Source organism: Bufo bufo, chromosome 6, assembly GCF_905171765.1.
Source record: "Bufo bufo chromosome 6, aBufBuf1.1, whole genome shotgun sequence".
Classification (NCBI taxonomy): Eukaryota; Metazoa; Chordata; class Amphibia; order Anura; family Bufonidae; genus Bufo; species Bufo bufo.
The window spans coordinates 177,194,019-177,200,018 of NC_053394.1; positions in this window are offsets into that span (position 1 = coordinate 177,194,019).

Genomic DNA, 6,000 nt, shown 5'->3' on the forward strand with positions numbered 1-6,000 from the left:
ATGTGGTGATAACTTTAAAACGCTTTTACTTATCCAGGCCATTCTGAGATTGTTTTTTTGTCACATATTGTACTTCATGACACTGGTAAAATGAAGTTAAAAAAAATCTTTTTTATTTATTAAAAAAAACAAATTTACCACAAATTTTGAAAAATTTGCAAAGTTTCAATTTTTCTACTTCTATAATACATAGTAATACCTCCAAAAATAGTTAATACTTTACATTCCCCATATGTCTACTTCATGTTTGGATCATTTTTGGAATGCCATTTTAGTTTTTGGAGACGTTACAAGGCTTAAGTTTAGAAGGAAATCTTAAAAATTTTCAGAAATTTTCAAAAACCCAATTTTTAGGGACCAGTTCAAGTCTGAAGTCACTTTGTGAGGCTTACATAATAGAAACCACCCGAAAATGACCCCATTCTAGAAACTACGCCCCTCAAAGTATTCAAAACTGATTTTGCAAACATCAATAACCCTTTAGGTGCTCCACAAGAGTTATTGGCAAATGAAGATGACATTTCAGAATTTAAATTTTTAGCCAAATTTGTCATATTAATCCATTTTTGCCACTAACAAAGCAAGGGTTAACCGCCAAATAAAACTCTATATTTATTGTCCTGACTCTGGGGTTTACAGAAACACCCCATATGTGGTCGTACACCACTGTACGGCCACACAGCAGGGCGTAGAGGGAAAGGAGCTCCGTGTGGTTTTTGGAAGGAAGATTTTGATGGACTGGTTTATTTGCACCATGTCCCATTTGAAGCCCCCCTGATGCACCCCTACAGTAGAAACTCCCTAAAAGTACCCCATTTTGGAAACTACACCCCTCAAGGTATTTAAAACTGATCTTACAAACTAAGTTAACCCTTTAGGTGCTCCACAAGAGTTATTGGCAAATGGAGATGAAATTTCATAATTTAAATTTTTTTGCCAAATTTTCCATTTTAATCCATTTTTTTCCACTAACAAAGCAAGGGTTAACAGCCAAACTAAACTCTATATTTATGGCCCTGACTCTGCGGTTTACAGAAACACCCCATATGTGGTCGTACACCACTGTACGGCCACACAGCAGGGCGTAGAGTGAAAGGAGCGCTGTGTGGTTTTTGGAAGGCAGATTTTGAGGGACTGGTTTATTTGCACCATGTCCCATTTGAAGCCCCCCTGATGCACCCCTACAGTAGAAACTCCCTAAAAGTGACCCCATTTTGGAAACTACGGGATAAGCTGGCGGTTTTGTTGGGACTATTTTAAGGGTACATATGATTTTTAGTTGCTCTATATTACATTTTTGTGAGGTAAGGTTACCAAAAATAGAAATTCTGAAATTTCATCTCCATTTGCCATAAACTGTTGAGGAACACCTAAAGGGTTAATACAGTTTGTAAAATCAGTTTTGCATACCTTGAGGGGTGTAGTTTCTTAGATGGGGTCACTTTTATGGAGTTTCTACTCTAGGGGTGCATCAGGGGTTCTTCAAATGGGACATGGTGTAAAAAAAAAAAGGTCATCAAAATCTGCCTTCCAGAAACCATATGTCGTTCCTTTCCTTTTGCGCCCTGCCGTTTGGTCATACAGCAGTTTACGACCACATATGGGGCGTTTCTGTAAACTGCAGAATCAGGGTAATAAATAATACCTTTTTTTGCACTTTTTTTTTCCGTATTAATCTGAGGGGATAGGTCATGGGGTATTTTTATAGAGAAGATTCCTACGGACGGGGCGATACCTAATATGTCTACTTTTTTACATTTATTTAGGTTTTACACTATATTATCCTTTTATAAACAAAAAAAATAAAGCATTTTAGTATCTCCATAGTCTAACAGTCATTTTTTTGTTTGTTTTTAGCCGATTATCTTAGGTAGGGGCTCATTTTTTGCGGGATGAGGGGAAAGATTTATTGGCACTATTTCGGGGGCTATATGACTTTTTGATCGCTTGCTATTACACCTTTTGTTATGTAAGGTTCCAAAAAAATACCTTTTTTTGCAACTTTTTATGGGTGTTATTCTTACCGTGTTAATCTGGGGGGTTAGGTCATGTTTTTTTTTTATAGAGGAGATTCTTACGGACACGGTGATACCTAATATGTCTACTTTTTTTACATTTATTTAGGTCTTACGCTATGTTATCCTTTTATAAACAAAAAAAACAAAACATTTTAGTATCTCCATAGTCTAAGAGTCAGTTTTTTTGTTTTTTTTTTAGCTGATTATCTTAGGTAGGAGCTCATTTTTTGTGGGATGAGGGGATGGTTTTATTGGCACTATTTTGTTTATAGCTTCAGTTTCTGGACTCTGGGCTAACTCGGTTGAGCTCCTGGCGCTGCCTTTGCTCCATGTGAAGTTAAGTGTCGTCTTCCCTATTTGTATTTTGTTTGTTATATTCCCCTATCTTTGTATCTAGGCCTGAGGGAGACTCCGCCGCCGAACAACGCCAGCAGGTATCGGGTACAGAAGGATAAACCTGCTGGAGCTTTACCAGTGTCCTATACCACTGAGTTAGTATCTTGTAGTTGAGTTCTTGCAGTCTACATGACACTGATGATTTATGAGTAAATAATAGAGATCTCCTCCATTGTTCCACTGTTAGAGTGGTGCCTCTTTCTTTCTCCCAAGTGATAATAAACCTAGGAGCTGTTGGCGAAGCATTGACTGCCCCATCCCCAATCTCCCCAGTGTTCAGTAAATTGTAAATAAGTGAGATATCGTGTGCAGGTCCCAAGTCCGCAACACACAGTTTTTAAAAGTCTAATAGAGGAGTGCATAACTGCGATCCAGGTGCCAGGGAGTTAATGAAGTTGCGTAGTTGGAAATAGAGAAACCAACGTCCGGGGGTATGAGGTAGAAGGTGTAAGAAGTCATTGAGAGGGCGTAAGCCATTACTGTTGTAGAGGTTGTGACACAGTGAGGGGAATGGTCTGGGAAAACAGGTATTTTTCTCCCAGCAAATGCTGCTGGCTGATTTGCAGCCAGGTGGGGTCAAATACCGGACTGGATTTTAATTGCCGGTCCGGGTTTTTGGCAGCACCTGGCTGTCCTTAAATAGGCAGCTGGGCTCAGCAGCAGGATCTCTGTGTTGGGATCTGAGGCTTGGTGCCAGGTTGGAGGGCTGAGACCCATGAGCTGAGGAAACAGGCCCCCTAAAGCCTGCCGTGGACTGCTGGAGGCAGAACTGACATTGTTTTGTGCATTTGCCTCAAGTGTGAATAAACACAAGTTTTGCGTTAAAAACTTGTCTTTTGCCTCTGTACTGCATCCGCTTACCCTATCTACCAGAGCGAAACCCCATAATTGGTGGAGGATGCGTGCAAGCACAGTCAGACGTGATCGCCAAAGTATTGTTGTTTTTCATTTTTGCTTCGGGCACGGTTGTATGTCTTGCATTAAACCCACTAAATTTCAACCCAGGACCTAACCAGCAGCAGCGAGAAACCATCCCAAAGCTTCCATGATGTTCGGAAATCGGTCCGTGCAGCGATCACCAAGATGATACCCTTAAATGATGTCGAAACCTACCTGGCGATGTACAAGAAGGTGGCCACAAGGGAGAAACTACCACGAGACCAGTGGGCTGAGGCCGTTGCTCCGTTCCTGGCATCCGATTCTCAGCGGGTGTATTTCGACTTGCCAGACGAACAAGCGGCCGACTACCATAAAGTAAAGGGTGAGATTCTGGCAAGACTGGGGGTGAATGTGTTGGTCCGGGCCTAGCAGGTACATCAGTGGGGGTTTAACCCGGCTGAGCCTGCGAGATCCCAGTATTATGACTTATTTCACCTTTTGCAAAAGTGGCTACAGCCTGATGGGCTGCATCCCACGGCTATGCTGGATCGACTATTAGCTGATATGTTATGGAGGGCTTTGCCACCCCCTCTCCAGCACTGGATCGGCCAGGTGTCTCCTGCCAATGCCCTGGAGATGGTGGACTTGGTTGAACGCTATGAGGCTAAAAAGAATCTACAGGTGGGTTCTTTTGGGGGGGGGGGGGGTATTTGAGCCGATGAAAACCCACCCGGGATGCACCTACTATGGGCCTGGCTCAGTTAGTCTGCTGGCAGTGTCAGGAGCCTGGCCATGTAAGGGCTGACTGTCCTCATCGGGTTGAGCCCATTGACACTAATTGTGGTTACCGTCAGTCGTTATATGCCAGGAAGCTGTGTGCAGCGGGTACCCTGGAATCTCTAGACCACTTGTGCCAGGTGGAAGTGGGAGACACTCCAGGCTCCCTGAGTGCTGCTGGACTCAGGGAGCCTGGTGATCCTAGTAAGGGCTACCCTAGTGCAGTCCACTGAGTATATTGGCCGGAAAGTCAGGGTGATGTGCGTCCATGGAGACTTAGACTACCCAACCGCGCTGGTGTCTCTAACCACGGTAGCCGGCAGGTGGACCCGCGAGGTGGCAGTCGCCACAAATCTACACTACAAACTCATAATAGGGAGAGACTTTCTGGGCTTCCCGGCCCTATGGCCGGTTGTGAACGTTACTAATACCCGCAAGTCAGGGGTAAACCTAGGAGATTGGCCTTGTTCAGGAGGATGGCCAGAACCCTGGGAACCTGAGGCCGAAGGGCCAGCAGTAGGGGTGACTGCCACTTCGGTGTAAGAGGGGGATACAACCCCGCTGAGTGTAATGGTGGGAAACGTGGAGGACTTGCCACCGGGTCCTGAGTTAGCAGACCTCAACGTCTCCGGGGAAAATTTCAGTACAGTACAACACCAGGACCCAACACTATCCCGAGCCTGGTAGAATGTGGTAATAATTGATGGTGAACCACAACAACCAAGGGCAGAGTCGGTGTTCCCCCGTTTTGTGGTTCATCCGATTCTCAGCGGGTGTATTTCGACTTGCCAGACGATCAAGCGGCCGACTACCATAAAGTAAAGGGTGAGATTCTGGCAAAACTGGGGGTGAATGTGTTGGTCCGGGCCCAGCGGGTACATCATTGGGGGTTTAACCCGGCTGAGCCTGCGAGACCCTAGTATTATGACTTATTTCACCTTTTGCAAAAGTGGCTACAGCCTGATGGGCTGCGTCCCACAGCTATGCTGGATCGACTATTAGCTGATATGTTATGAAGGGCTTTGCCACCCCCTCTCCAGCACTGGATCGGCCAGGTGTCTCCTGGCAATGCCCTGGAGATGGTGGACCTGGTTGAACGCTATGAGGCTACAAAGAATCTACAGGGGGGTTCTTTTGGAAGGGGGGGGCAGTCAAACCCCGAAAATCTCCACCCCAGGCCCGGATATTTGAGCCTATGAAACCCACCCGGGATATACCCACTATGGGCCTGGCTCAGTTAGTCTGCTGGCAGTGTCAGGCGCCTGGCCATGTAAGGACTGACTGTCCTCATCGGGTTGAGCTCATTGACACTAATTGTGGTTACCATCAGTTGTTATATGCCAGGAAGCTGTGTGCAGCGGGTACCCTGGAATCTCTAGACTACATGTGCCAGGTGGAAGCAGGAGACACTCCAGGCTCCCTGAGTGCTGCTGGACTCAGGGAGCCTGGTGATCCTAGTAAGGGTTACCCTAGTGCAGTCCACTGAGTATATTGGCCGGAAAGTCAGGGTGATGTGCGTCCATGGAGACTTAAAAGACTACCCCACCGCACTGGTGTCTTTAACCACGGTAGCCAGCAGGTGGACCCGCAAGGTGGTAGTCGCCACAAATCTACACTACAAACTCATAATAGGGAGAGACTTTCTGGGCTTCCCGGCCCTATGGCCGGTTGTGATAGTTACTAATACCCGCAAGTCAGGGGTAAACCCAGGAGATTGGCCTTGTTCAGGAGGATGGCCAGAACCCTGGGAACCTGAGGCCGAAGGGCCAGCAGTAGGGGTGACCGCCACTTTGGTGTAAGAGGGGGAGACAACCCCGCTGAGTGTAATGGTGGGAGACGTGGAGGACTTGCCACCGGGTCCTGAGTTGGTAGACCTCAACGTCTCCGGGGAAAATTTCAGTACAGTACACCAGGACCCAACTCTATCCCG